The sequence below is a fragment of the Lepidochelys kempii genome, chromosome 6 (genome assembly GCF_965140265.1).
Source record: "Lepidochelys kempii isolate rLepKem1 chromosome 6, rLepKem1.hap2, whole genome shotgun sequence".
NCBI classification, from domain to species: Eukaryota; Metazoa; Chordata; order Testudines; family Cheloniidae; genus Lepidochelys; species Lepidochelys kempii.
This window is the reverse complement of record NC_133261.1, coordinates 124,822,606-124,837,341: the sequence shown is the minus strand read 5'-3', so window position 1 is coordinate 124,837,341 and position 14,736 is coordinate 124,822,606. Positions and strand designations below refer to the sequence as shown.

General features: G+C 45.4%; 1 protein-coding gene across 12 annotated transcripts in view; it reads left to right on the top strand.

Moving 5' to 3' along the window:
• FBXO34 (F-box protein 34) overlaps positions 1-14,736 on the top strand; it is a 63,455-nt gene that overhangs the window by 27,122 nt on the left and 21,597 nt on the right. The window contains exon 1 of one of the 12 annotated variants that reach the window (XM_073350053.1): positions 6,758-10,351. The exons of the other annotated variants lie outside the window; for them this stretch is intronic. The gene's annotated coding sequence lies outside the window, so the exon portion shown is untranslated. Of the gene's footprint in view, positions 1-6,757; positions 10,352-14,736 lie in introns of those variants that run through there. 12 annotated transcript variants of the gene reach the window in all.

The window sequence follows — 14,736 nt, the reverse complement described above, 5'->3', positions numbered from 1 at the left end:
ATGTAGCGACACCCAGCTTTTAAGTGAAGGGACCTTGGAAAGCTGCTATCTGGTCCCGTGAGTGTTTGGAGGAGTGAGTAGTTGGTTTGGCCTGTGGATATTTTTCTAATGGAAGGTGTATTATGTGATGACTTTGTACTTTGGCAAAAATGCATGTTCTGTAAGTGCTTAAGAAATGTCTCTTGGATTGTTTGTATGAAGAACCATGTAAAATAGGTTGGAAATATTTATTTGTCTCTTGTTTTTGAGGTCTGTGTAAAATTATACAATTAATGCAAAGAGCAGGGGATGCCTCTTCCTAAAAAGAAGGAGAGACCTGACAGTGGGAAAAGAAAAGGGGTGAAAAAGGCAGAAGTGAAGAGGGATGGTTCACTGGGTGTTCATCCAATAAAGACCTCATCAGGTGGGAGTGAGACAGATTTACAATGTGTAACAATAGATTACTGATCTACATCTCCAGGAATAAAAGCCCCAGATTTTCAAATTGTTGAAACTCGTGTTTTAAAAAAAAGACTTGTGTGTAGTTGTTCTTAGCAATCTAGTAATCCTTAATGAACATATGAAGTAAACTTTGGGGAATTCTTCTCCTGTCTCTGTGCTATACAGTATTTTCTTTGGTATCTGGTAGCTGCACCTGAAATTATTAAAACTGAAAGCTTTCTGTAAAGCCAGTTCACTTTTGCCATTTGTTTACTTTTTTCATCCTGTCACTTGGAGCAGTCGATTTCACTTCTTTGTTCTCCTACTGTGGCTGAATGCTGCAATGGTAGGGTGGTGTAGACTTCTGGTGAATAATAATGCTCTAAAAGTAAAGTGTATGCAAAGAAATTTTGAAAATACATTTTTTCACTTGACCAAAAGTTGTTTTTTGCATACCCTAAATTTTGAGCCTACCCTGACCCAACAGTGTGGCTTTAAAATATTTCCCCCTTTCCCCTACCTTTAAAACCAAGTAATTTGTTACTGCCATTACGCATTGGCCTGTCTACTTAGGATGTGGTTGTACTTCCCCAGGAATTGCATGAGCAGTGTTTCAGCACAGGGATTCCTCTTGCTCCAGCAAGTAGTTTCATTTCTCTGTAGTGTTTTGAGAGGCTGTAGGGTGGGATGCAGCTACAGTGAATTTCCAGATTCCTATCACTGTGAGTGAGGAGGGGCTGTTTATAGTAGTGATGATAAAAAGAGTTATTTGGAGGTTAGTCAGTGGTACAATTATCAGAGCTATGAAACAGTGGAGGAATAGCTCAAATTGAAAAATTAAAAAGACTTAAAAAACCCCTGTTTTTTTTTCTTGCGGGAGAGGTTTGAAATTTTTTCCTGCAAGCGTGTAGAACACTAATGAGACATGTTAAATGTTGAGAGATTAAGTTGATACAACTTGATTATTGCTCTAGCAATGTTCTTTCATGCTAGTAAAATTCAGTTGGCTTTCAGAAGAGGGATTTAGTTGTGATTTGTTGCCTAAATCCCAACGCTAGAAGCAAGCACTCTGAAGTTGCATTTTTATTCTGTCTCTAGTGTTATGTTATTACATCATGCAGTAAATCTCTTACAGAGCATTATGTACAGAGAGCCCTAAAAGTGTGTTGAATAATTTCATGGTGATCCCATTGCCCCTATCAACTTAAATCAGGTCCATTTAAACAAGCCTGTTAGAAGTAGTTTCAGGTACTTTATCTGCTTCTGAATCCCCTTACGAGTTTGTTTGTGTGTTCATTCACTTTTCCTCCTCTTAAAAATTCTTTTGATCTCCTCTGTTCTGTGGGTTTCTCCTACATAGAAGATATTGACTGACCCTACAGGGAAAACAGGGAAATTGACTATACACAGAGTTCTATTTTCTCAGTTTGCTTACATTTGATATCTTTTTATTTAATCTTTCAATTAGTCCTTCTAGAGGTTACTTGGAATAACAGTAGGGACAACATTTTCAGGCAGATACTTTTTAGAAAAGCGTGTGTCTCTTTAAATTAGTAGTTTGCATCAACAGAGCCCACAGCAAATGGGTAGACTTTTATAGTACGCTAAAGTCCGGCAGTGGGACTGGGATCCCATGGGTCCTGCAGGACCCACTGCCATAATAGTGGGAGTGGGTAAAATGTTCTTTGATGCGGGTGGGATTGGGTGGGTAAAAAAAACAAACTGCGATAATTTGTGGAAAAACACTAAATCTCTCGTCAGTTTGTCATAAATAGAATTTCAGCGATGTAAAGCAAGTTTTTCTTTTTTTAAATAAAGGTTTTAATAGTTAAATTTAGGCGAGGGATAGAAGCAGATTTGCTGTCTAACAGGAGTTCAAGTTTTGGTTTTTTTACATGGTTTAAGCAAGATTTGTTAAATTGTTTTAGTGGTAAAAATTGTCGGAATTGTGTGTGTGTAAAAAATTAACAAACTTTTTTTTTTTTTTTTTTTAGTAAGATGGGGGTATCTCTCTTGCAGGATTTGTGGGATCTCAGGTTTTTGCAGGTGGGAGCAGGATAAAAATGCAACAATGCAGGAGCGGGTGAGAGTGGGTATTGTGGGGCTGAGTGGGATTAACAAATAGTCCAGAGCAGGGTTTCTGATATATGCTGCAAATTTTTTTTTTTTAAAGTATGAAGGGAGGGACACTGAATGAGATTCCTCTTAATTCATCTATTATCAGAATTCCAGTGCAAACTAGAAAACCTCTTCTGTTGAAATTTGGATATTATTTTTTCAGCCTTTTTTTTTTCTTTCCAAATAATTAATGAAATTGCAATTCATGCTGTTTGTATGGTAGTTGCTAGTGCTTGGAACAGTTAAAAGTTTAATCATCTAAGTAGTTGCTAGTCATGATCTTGTGGTTCCTAGCTCTAGGTTTTGTGGCTCCTGTTTCCTTTTTTTTAAGAGCCATGAAGTTTATAGGTCTTGAAATTGACTGTTGCAAAGGGCAGTTGTAAAATCTGAACCAGTAATGTCAGAAGATACAGTAGTGAACTTTGGTCTTTGCTGTTGACTTGCTCCTCAGAAAGGCTTATACACAGTTGAACTTGTTTGCAAAGGACATCTATCATGTTTTCTCCATTGAAAGGTTTATAGAGAATCTGACTGGTAATTGAGTAAGGTATGACTTTTAACGGAGGTTATCACATGCCTCTGTTTTTATCCAACATGCAACATCTTTAAGATGAATTTAAGCTTGTGGGCACATATCCGTGCTTTTGAATGCATGTTACACTGCCTAGTCCTTGTCTATATGGCAGCCCCTCTGTCTCGGGTGGTTGTGGCAAGTAGCTTTGCACTGGTGGGGTTGTCAAGTTGTGCTTAGTACAGTTGGGGATCCCATCCGTGTGATAACCCTACTGGAAGAATCAAGCCCCGTGTTTTCTGCTTTGACACCTCACTAACCTGTTCCCTTTTTCATGCATGTGCTCTGACTTCATAAGCTGATCCTGTGAAGTTTGTATTCAGGCATCCTCGGTCTGTGTCTAATGGTACTTAGAGAATGTGGTGCCACATGGAAATCACAGAGCCTGATCATGTGAGGTACTGAGTCCCGCCCCCCCCCCCCCCCCCCCGGCACTGTGGAGTTTTGAACCCTTAACGAGTGGGTTTTGACTGCCTTGAGTGTGAAATCTGTCTGATTGGGAATCCGTTAAATTCTTGTACGTGTGCTCTGAATGTAAAACTGCACCAGCACCGTATGACTGAGAGTCTGGGGCATTCTAGTTCTTCTTTGAGTGATTGCTCATGTCAATTCCAATTAGGTTTGCGCATGCCGTGTGCATGGCAGCCGGAAGGTTTTTCCCCTAGCAGCACCTGTCGGGTCGGTCCAGGTGCCCCCTGGAATTGTGCCTCCATGGCACTGAATATATGGCCCTGCTGGCCTGCCGCCACCTTAGTTCCTTCTTTCTTTTGATGATTAGCAGGAACCCTTGTTATCACTTGCTTTGCAAGAGTACCTTCTCTAGCAGTCTTGAACTTTTTTCCTGTAAATAGGTTATAGTAGTAGTTAGTCTAGTATAGTTGAAACAAGTTTCATTTCGGGGTATCTCCCCTCCTTTTCTCCCAGTACCGGGGCATGCCCTGTGCAGCGTCTGGCAAGTCTATGCCAAGAAGTGATCCCCACACTTTCTGCTTGAAGTGTTTGGGGGAAAGCCACCAGAATGAATGCTGCAAAATCTGCAGGGAATTTTGTCTGAGGACTCAGAAGGAGAGGGATCAGCGCCTCAAGATCCTTCTGATGGAGGCTGCTCTCATAGGGTTATGTTGACTCCTGCCCCTGCATAGTCCAGGTCCCCAGCACTCCCCTATCAGGGAAGGCCCGTGATCTGCAGTTGCCTTCCACACTGAAGACATTTGAGGCTGCCAAGGACCTCATTGCCTTCACGGCACCTCTCCGAGGCGAGACAGGACACCAAGCTCAGTGTCAGTGGCACCCGTGAAACCCTCAGTGCTGTCCAGAGGCAAGCTGGCGATGGTACCGTGCCAGTTGTCATCTCCTCGGCACCGGTCTCCAGTACCGTCCACCAGTGGGCGGATAGGGGAGCCACATCGGTCCCCGAGTTTCAGTCTCCGCTCTTGGGCATCAGTGCACAGTTGATTCTCTTATAGCGAGACCTTGGAGTTGGAAGCAGAATCCTGTAGATCCAGGAGAAGCAGATGATCCAGGACGGACAGATGTGGACATCAGTAGCTTCTTCCGGGGCCCTGACTTGGTCAGTGGCAGGCTCCTGCCCAGTGGCCTTTCTGGACTCCCTGGGCGTTCCATCAGGGTCAGGACCAGAGTCAGAGATCCTACTCCAGGTTGGTGTCTGTGGCCTCAGTATTATATGTGCCTTCAGTACCTCACATGGAACAGGACCAAATGTTTGCTGTGCCAGCACCAACTGCACTGGAAGACTGGGTGCTGCGAGATCCCCTCAGTGCTGAGGGCAGGGAACAGCTAAGGCCTTGTCCTTGCCTGATGAGGTGGTGGCGGGAATGTCAATGGTCCCTGTCCTGCAGGACAGCAGGGTTCTCCAGCAGCTGTTGTGGAGGGTGGTGCAGAACCTGGGGATCCAGGCCGAGCAAGTCGTTGAAACATCAGACCCCATGGTGGACATTCTCACCCCTTCTGTTTCCTCCCGTATTGCCTTGCCACTCATTAAAACAATACAGGACACGCCAAGGCCCTGTGGGAGACCCCCCGCCTCCTTATCACCAACGGCACCTATACACTCATCCCTCGCCAGACTCCCTAGTGATGGGGGTGGCTAATGAGCAGGAGCGCAAAGGTTACCAGGGATCCTCCCTGAAAAACTGGGAGGCGAAAAAGCTGGACCTCTTTGGGAGGAACATTTATTCCACCAGGGGGCTCCAGCTCTGACTTTCTAATCACCAGGCTGTCTTCAGTAGGTAGAGCTACAACTCCAGTGGAGCGATAGCAAAATTTACAGAGCTGTTGCCACAGGACTCCAGGGCAGAGCCCTCCTTGATAGAGGAGGGTAAGCTTATTGCCTGGGCTTTGCTGCAGGCAGCCCTTGATGTGGCTGATTTGGCCACCCGCACCATGGCCTCCGGAGTAGCCATGAGGGGGAGCTCTTGGCTCCAAGTCTCAGGGCTCCCAGATGAGGTCCAACAAACTATCCAGGACTAAGGAGGTAAATTGTGTTTTAAAAAAAGCAAACATTTAAACTATTAAAATTGTACCAGTTAAACGTTTAACCGTTAGGCTCCACTGCTGGCCTGCACCCCCGGGATCCCAGCTGCCAGCCCCAGGGACTCCGCTTGCTGCTGGCCCCATGAGCAGCCCTGAGCGCAGGGCTGGCAGCAGAGTCCCGTAGCAGAGTTTAAACGTTAACCGGAATACCTTACCTTATCGGTTAATGTTTTACATCCCTATCCAGGACCACCTCTTTGAGGGCTCGATCCTCTTTTCAGAAAAGATGGACTCACGGCTTCATAGCCTCAAGGACTCGAGGGCCAGTGTCAAGTCTCTTGGCTTGTACACTTCGGCCACACAATGTAGGCATTTTAAGCTACAACCTCTGCGTCATTTTTACCACCCTCAAAACATGCAGGACTTTTCTCGGAGGCAGAATAGGAACAACAGGAAGAGGTCTCACTCTTTTGAAGGCGCACCCAGGAAGCGACACACCAGTCCAGACTCTGGATCCATTGCTCCTTACTTCTCGTGATAACTGTCCCATTTCTATCCTTTGTGGGCCCGAATTAATTGGATCGCTGGGTACTCTGCATGGTAGAAAGGGGATACTCCCTCCAATTCTCTTCCCTCTCTCCCTTCCACCCGTCTTCCCCGTCCCTCTTTAGGGACCCTTCTCATGAACAATTCCTCACGCAGGAGGTGCACTCGCTCCTTTCGCTGGGGGGCAGTGGAAGAGGTTCCTCAGGAGCTGAAAGGCAAGGGGTTCTATTCCTGGTATTTGTAATACCAAAAGCCAAAGGAGGCCTCAGGCGTATCCTAGACCTTCAAGACCTCAACAAGTTAATGAAGAAACTGAAGTTCCGCATGGTCTCTTTGGCCTCCTTATCCCTTCCTTGGATCCAGGGGACAGGTATGCCATCCTCAACTTGAAAGACGCTTACTTTCGTATTTCAGTAACGCCTCCCACAGAAGGTACCCCAGCTTCATGGTAAACCACAATCATTATCAGTTCACAGTCCTTCTGTTCTGCCTGTCAACGTGTGTTTACCAAGTGCATGGCAGTCATGGCTGTATTCTTACACAAGCGTCGGGTGCAAGTATTTCCGTACCTTGATGACTGGCTAATCAAGGGCTGAGTTAATCAAGGAGGAGTGTGTATGTGGCGGGGAAAGAGTTATGGTTGCTTGGATACCTTCATTGTGAAATACAATAATTCTGCATTTCCTGGTTTCTAACCCTTTCTTTGTTTTTAAACTCTTCCATTCTTTCGTTAATTCTAAATTTTTTTTCTACTGGAAAACCTGTCTGTCATCTATTTCTGCAGTATCACTTGCATGCATACATATATTCGTGTATATATATATAATATATATGTGTGTGTGTGTGTATTCCATGTTCAAAAAGTAACGCAGTACTCCAGACTTCATTAAAATTGGACAGTTGGGAAACACATAAGCCAAGGCTTCCACAGCAATGTTATTGTAGTGGGTACCTTCTAACCTTTATAGCATATGTTTAACAACATATAAAAACAAAGTATCACACTACACAATGAACGATTTTAAACAGGAGTGAAAATATTGTGCTGGAATATAGTGGCTGCGTTGGCTTTTCTGGTGCAATATTTTTTAAACTGTGACCATAGCAATGCACTAACTTTTTTGCATTTAATTTCCGTTTTTTAAAATTAAATACTAGTTGAAAGAAGGAAATTTAATCTGAAGCTTTGTCTTGCAGAACTTTTCAAAGTCCTTGCTCTGGAGCTACTCTGCTTGCAAAGCTAGCAGGCTGGTTGTTACTTGGCCAAAGCTTTAAAAGCCAAATAAATTACATTAAACTACTCTAAGAACTTCTTAGTTTTTAAAATGAATTAACCAACTGCAACAAGATGCACACTGCAATACAAACTGATAGTTTTATATTATGGAACATGGTCTTGAATTTGAAAATATCCGTAACTTAAGACAAATTTTCTTTCAAACCTAGCAAAGTATAAGCAGGTGGAGAACTGCTTATGTACCAAGTTTGAAGTTTCAGAGGTCAGCTGTTTTGAGATACCTTTGCAAAATAAAAAAAATAAGATTTCCATTAAAGCATTGGGTGGGAGCATTATCTTTCATAACTTAAATCCTTTCAAACTTTCATTCAGATCTTCCCAGAACAGACTCTAAGAATGGCAAATTCCAGCACAACCTTGTTTGAGAAACCTGTTAGCATGTGAAAATGGGGAGGGAGATTATAATAGAAAGACTATGCAATTTAAACTAAAGTAGTAATGTAACTGTTTGCACAAGTACTGTAAAAGTTTTGTCTGACCATTGCATAGTTGTTGGTATTTTGTAATCTGGTATCCACGTTGATGTATCCGAGACTTACAGGAGGCCCCTGGGAAAATTTGGATGTTTGGCTGTGATGGGCAACACAATCTGACATCTCCATGTTGGGATGGTTGAATGAGTCTGTGTGGATGAAAAGATGTATTATCCTTTTGGCATAACAAATGGTGTTAAACAGGGTTGGGTTTCCCCTCCCCTGGCCCCCCATTTGCTGATTGGACGCTTCTTCACAGCAATGTGAGATGGGACAACTCATGACATAACCTACTGGGGAGATACATAAGATTCCACTCATAGTCTGTGTACAACAGCAAAGGTGTCAGAAGGATATGTTCTTCTTCAAGTAGCGTCCCTAAGAGTGCTCTGTTTCCTTTGATTGGAGATCTTCCTTTAGCAATGTCCGTTGGGTCTATGCATGTGCTTCATCTAGCTCCATGCCACACACTGAGGATATATAGGGCTGTGCGGGTGAACCACCCTCAGTTCCTTCGCTAACACCTTCGCCCGAGGTGGAGCTCTAGTGAGTCTGCCTTCTGCATGTCTCGGCATGTTTTGCAGTTGTTCTGTATTTAGTTTACTGTTTCTCCTTGGCATGTTGTTGTCAGTATTGGATTTAGTTAGATAGCAGTGAGAGGTTTGGATTTTTTCCTCTCCTTTTTTTTTCTGGGAAGCTTATTTGCCCTGGCTGGGTATGCCAGGCTCTGCAGGTGGTTCTCTGAGTAGATGCAGCTGTGTATTCCACTTAGGTGTGTGCACGCCTAGCACACTGGGGCTGGAGAATTTGCCTAGAAGTACCCTTAGAGGGGTGGTGCTCACACCTCGTGGCTGTAGCTCCTCCCCTGGCTGTCTGAAGCGTCACTGCGCTGACCCCCCAACCCCCCAGTTCGTTCTTGCTGCTGGTGGCTGGACACCAAGCTCTGTGTTGTTTTCAACCTCACAATCTGCTATTCGGTGACTTTTTTTCTGGTTGTACGTAGTTCTAGTACAGTGTTAGACCTGTTATTAGTTGGTTGTAGTTTGTGTTACCTGGTGATGCCCTCACCAGGGTTTAAACATTGTCCGTCGTGTGGGGGAGATCTTAACAATAATCCTCACGTATGGTGCTTGTTGTGCCTAGGCAAAGCCCATGTCAAGAAGTGGTGTTCAACTTGCAGATCGTTCGTGAAAGAGACTCAAGTGGTGAGGGATCTTTGTCTTAAGTAGCACTGGCTCGAACAGGCCACGTGGCTTTTTTGGCACTGAGGCCCTTGTCAGATCGGAGGTTGCCGTCGTGGTCTGAGTGTGCTGTTGCTTTGTGTCCTGGAGCTGGCACCTCTCCAAAGAGATGGAATCTTTCCTTGTCGAGGAAAAGGTCGCAAAATACTGACTGAGGTCGCTCCAGCTCCTGTGGGGACTCATCTCCTTCCTCCAGAAGGAGCATGGATCGGTATGTGGTGAACGCTGGTGCTTGGGATGACAGCGATCGACAAGACCTGCTCCCAGCACTGTGCAGGGAGATCAGAGACCCCATACGGTTGACTCCAGTTTTGGCCCCTGGATGTCCGTCGAGTCTGATACTGACGAGGGTGATGCTGACGCCAGCTGCTGCTGTGCTGGCGGCATGTCAGGCAGCAGTGGACTTCTCTGTCCTGACCTCTCCCTCGGTCCAGGACTTTGTCAGGGCTGCATCCTTTATAATCCTATTGGCTGGGTGGGCTGCTCAACCCTGTGGATCTGTTGGCCTCACACGCTGATGTTTCCCTTCCATGGTCAGGGGAAATGGGCCGGTACTGGACTCGGCACAAGGGACCTCCTTGGCACAAGGAACCTCTTCAGTACTCCTGTGGCTGGTGCTGCCAATGTTACCATGGAGCAGTCACCACTCTTCACCTCAGCAATGTTACTTCAGTATCAATGCTGACTTCAGGGTTGACACTGCTCTTGGCAGTGGAAACATCAGCAGTACCATTTCCACCTTCAGCACCAGCCCCTTCCTCATTCTGGGCTATGGGCATGTCGGACTGGCTGCTCGCAGCCTCAGGGCTTGTCCCAGGTTTTGGGGGAAAGCAATGGGGCTGCTTGGCATCCGAGTTAGGATCTTACTCCTCCTGCTCTCCACTGCTTGAGCAAGGACTATTTGTGAAATGTAATGGGAACCAGGATTGGTGCTTGTCTTGCGATTGGGACGGGGGGCCCTGGCCTGAAGCAAACTGGCCACCAAGACCCTATCCATATCAGTGGCCTAGATGAAAATGAAATCTGTAGGCTGCCCGTTGGTCGCAGAGGTCTGACTCCTTGTCTCGCTTGCAGCCGAGATTGCTGGTGTCAGTTCATTACACAGTCCTCAATGTGGAGAAGACATGCGCTAGCCTTTGCAACCTGAGCTGAAACTTCCCAAACACTTCAAGCAAAATACAGGTAAAATGAGGTAAAATATAAAACAGGTTAATTAACTACAGAAAGATATATTTTAAGTGATTTTTAAGTAGTCGACATATCGCAAGAGAGAGTCGTCCCGTCCCCCTCCCCCCCCGAAAAAAAAAAAAGAAAAAGGATAAGCACACAGTCTAAATCTTATTATAATCGGCAGTATTTAGATCAAGCAATTTTCTCATACCACTGGATGTTACAATTTTTACACAGCCTTCTCTCTCTTGAGCCTGGGACCAGTCTCGTCAGTTGAAGTCTTTGTCTTTCCCATGTTCTTGATGCTCCAGTGTAGGTGGGGGAGGAGAAAGGCAAAAGCATTATGCCACTCTCCCCTATTTTATGTCCTTAGTCCATGTGCCTGGAAGACGCTTGCTCAGATGTATCCTTGTGGGCTTTGCTGAGTCTCCGGGTTGAGCAATTCCCCTGATGTGATCTTGTGCAACTTGAGTCAGAGTTGAGCAGTCGCCTTTGTGTGGTACTTGTGCAATTGTCATTGAATTGCAAACCCTTTGATTACAACTCCCCTGTTGATGGTCATTTAACACCCTCCTGGGAATGGGTCATCACTTAGCAGTAAAGGCTCTCAAACTTACAACCTATTTCAGTAGCAACCATACAGCAAAATCTCATAACTTCATATGCACTAATGATATACGTATTTGAACAGAACAGCGGGTTTCAGCAGATCATGACCTTTCATATGTCCTCTTACATGGCATGTTTTTTATGAAATATCACTATCGGATATGAATGATGAATATAGGGGTTACAGGGTGCTATTTTGAGGTACAGTGTGTCACACAAGCGTCCTTATATATGTCACATACACTGCCACTAGATCCATCTTCACAGCAGTTGTTATGCGCAGGGTGTCATGGCTTCAGCTGTCAAGGTTCCTGAGAGGGGTTCAGAATACTGTTGAGTACCTCATATTCGATGGTCTGAAGCCCTTCTCAGGGTCCCTGCACACACTGAAGGATTCCAGGGCCATGTTGAGTTCTCTGGGTATGTACACTCCTGTGAGCAAGAAGAGATTTAGTAGGTCTCAAACTGTCCAGAGGTTGCACCTGGCTCAGTTATCTGGATTTCACAGAATCACTGAATCCGCTAGAAAGAGACAAAAATTCCAGAGGAAAAGAGCTTCTCGCCCTCTTTCAGCAAGTACTTAATAATCATTGAAACAATAATTTTGGTGGTTGGTCAAGAATTCAATTGTCCCCTCACATCTAGTTTGCAAACTGCAACCTTTCACTCACCATCCCACTTTTGAAGACTACCTTTCCCATTTCCAGCAGGCCTGGCGGCATATTACAACAGACAAGTGGGTTATAGAGATTATAACATCTGGCTACGCCATGCACTTTATGTCCCTCCCTCCCATCCCCCTCCCCATTCATAGTCAGGGACCCCTTTCACAAAACTATACTGAGCCAAGAAGTACGCTCTCTCCTTTGTTTAGGAGTGGTAGAACCAGTCCCATTCCCTCACAGGGGGAAAAGGTTTTACTCAAAGTATTGTGCCAAAGAAGGACAGAGAGTAGCAATACATCCCACACACAGGGAATACCTACATTTCTCTGTGGGCCAGGATCATTTTCAATATAGAGTACTTCCCTTCAGCTTCTCTTTGGTCCCGGGGGTATTCTTAAAAATTCTCATGGTAATAGAGCCATCCTGTCCATAGGATGGACCGGGGCAACCGCCCCAGGCCCCACGCTTTGGAGGGCCCTGTGCTTTGGTCACGCGGGGTCCAGGGCAACCTTCAGGGCTAGCGGGGGGCCTGGAGCCGGCAGCCGCAAGCGACCTGTCCCCACCTCACCGGCTCCTGGTACTCGGGGGACGGGGTGGAAGCCAGAAAGAGGTGGGGCAGGGCCTTGGGGGAAGGGGTGGAGTGGTGGCGGGGTCTGGGGCCCCGCACTCCTCAGGGATGGCCCTGGTAGTAGTGGGTTACCTTTGCTGAGAAGCAATTTTAGTCTTCCCATATCTCAACGGCAGGCTATTCAGGGGCCAATCTTACCAAATGGCACTAATTTCTACCCAGACAGCTCTTTCCCTCTTCCAGGAATTTAGGTCTTCAGCTAAATGTAAAAAAAAAAAAAAAAAAAAATTGTTAGCTCCTGTACAGAGACTATAATTCACTGGGGTATATTTGGATTTGTTGGCAGCCAGGGCCTTCCCTCCCACAGACAGATTCGTAATTTTGGCAAACCTGGTGGGGACAGATTCCCACATCCCAGGTGAGTACCCTAACCACTGGGCTAAAAGTTATGAGAGAGGTCCTACTCCCCCTCGTCCCCACCCTAGCCGTTTTGGGTAAGTTTGTCTACAGGGGCTCAATCCGGTAGGTGAGCTCGGAGCATACTCACAGGATCAGGCCTCGCTGGTGAGTTAGCCAGAGGTACACCTGTCTTCCCCCGATTTGTGCCTGACTCTGGCATCCAGATGCTGGGAATGGGGCTGCATGCCCAGAGGCAGGGCCGGCTCTACAGGTTTTGCTGCCCCAAGCAGTGGGGAAAAAAAACTGCTGCCGTGGACAGCAAAAGGGAGAAGCTGCTGCCAATTTGCTGCCGTGGCCGGCAAAAGGGAGACGCTGGCGCTGGATTGCCGCAGCTGGAGAAACTGCCGCCCCCCTTCTACCTGCCGCCCCACGCACCCCCTTGGAATGCTGGTGCCCGGAGCCGGCCCTACCCAGAGGCAAAAACTTAAGCACCTAGTGAGCTTTTCACAGCAAGAGTTTGGCGCCTACAGGCTTTGGCGGCCAAGGGGCCTGATTCTGGAATTGAGGCGCCTAAAGTGGCAGTTAGGCACCCAAGATCTTTTGTGAATCTAGCCCTTGGTGTATGTCTTTGAACAGTTAACTGTTACTGTCCACTATCTACCATGGTGCTGAGATGGACTTTTTATCAGTGTGATGTCAGTTTCAACTTGCATGAGTCATGTTTTGGTCACCTATTTTGTATAGTGGCAAGATAAAATGGCCAACACTGTACTGGCGTGCATAGAGGCAATGGAGCTGAAGATACAATTGTAGATGAACAAGTTTTGTTATGCACCTGGATAAGCGTTCTCCAAAGCAGTTGAAAACTGGCTAACCGAAATTGCCACAGGCAAAGGAAACCTGTTTTTAAAGATATTCAGAGACCGGACATGTGACGCTGCATGAAATATGGGTGACTATTTATAATCTTACTGATACCAATATTATGAATCTTACAAGATATGCCGTATAAGGTATCAGTGCAAAAGTTCATATTTTCTAAATATGATAAGCTTATTTATATGTATGTATGATCTTTGTATCGTGAGTTATAAATATGTGATATATCTGCATCTCAGACCTATTCTGTGTTTCTTGGTGAAACCCTCAAACAGATTGGCATCAGCACTATTCTAGCCTGTTTGATGGCACATCAAGGGCAATCAGCTGTACAATGAACCTATGGAGAGACACTAGGGGCTATGCTTATGAGTCAGCAGGACATGTGGACAAGGGACTCCAAGTGCTTTTCTATGCTCATGTGTTATGAGCCTGTGTTTGAGACAGAGGATGTACAAGCTACATGGCAAGGGATATAAAAAGGCAGCTGCATCTTCTCCATTGGTCTTCAGTCGTTCTTTTCACCCCAGGAGTAACTTTTCTACAAACTGAAGCTTTGAATAAAGGACTGAGAGACCCATCCAAACTTTGGATGTGTTCCAGAGGGACTTTACAAGCCAGCAAACTCATCGGATATGTGGACTGTGAAGTAACATATATGTATCTGATTGCTTTGATCATTTGACATCTCTCTTCTTGTTCTTTTCTTTTCTTTTCTTTTCTAATAAACTTTCGGTTTTAGATATTAAAGGATTGGCTGGCAGCGTAATATTTTGGGTAAGATCCAAATTGATCTGGTAATGTGGCTGGCCCTTTGGGGATCAGAAGAACATTTTGTATAGTGAATAGAGTTTGAAATAAGTTCTTACTTTACTGGACCTATTTGCTGATTGAGAGCCAGAGACTGGAATGCATAAAGGGGGCAGCGTGATTTTTTTTTTTCCAGCTTCTTGGTAAGTAGTGTGGGGGATCAGGAGCACAGTTTGACTGGTTGGTGAATCTGACTACCATATTAACCACCAGTTTTGGGGGAATTGACTCTCCTTTTTGCAGCCTGCCCTGCCCATGGCATTTTCAGTGTGGGATGGTACCTTGGGTCACAGGCACCTCTACAGAATTTACCAGGATGAGCCAAATTGGTCTCTTGAGCCGTAAATGCTTCTTAAAGCAAGGGCTGTCACTGAAAGCCTGCAGTGCATGGTTATGAAATGATTGACCATTGTAATCAATCACATCATTAATTTACAGGAAAAGCTGTTTAGAATTAACGTTGCTGTTCTGAGGAGA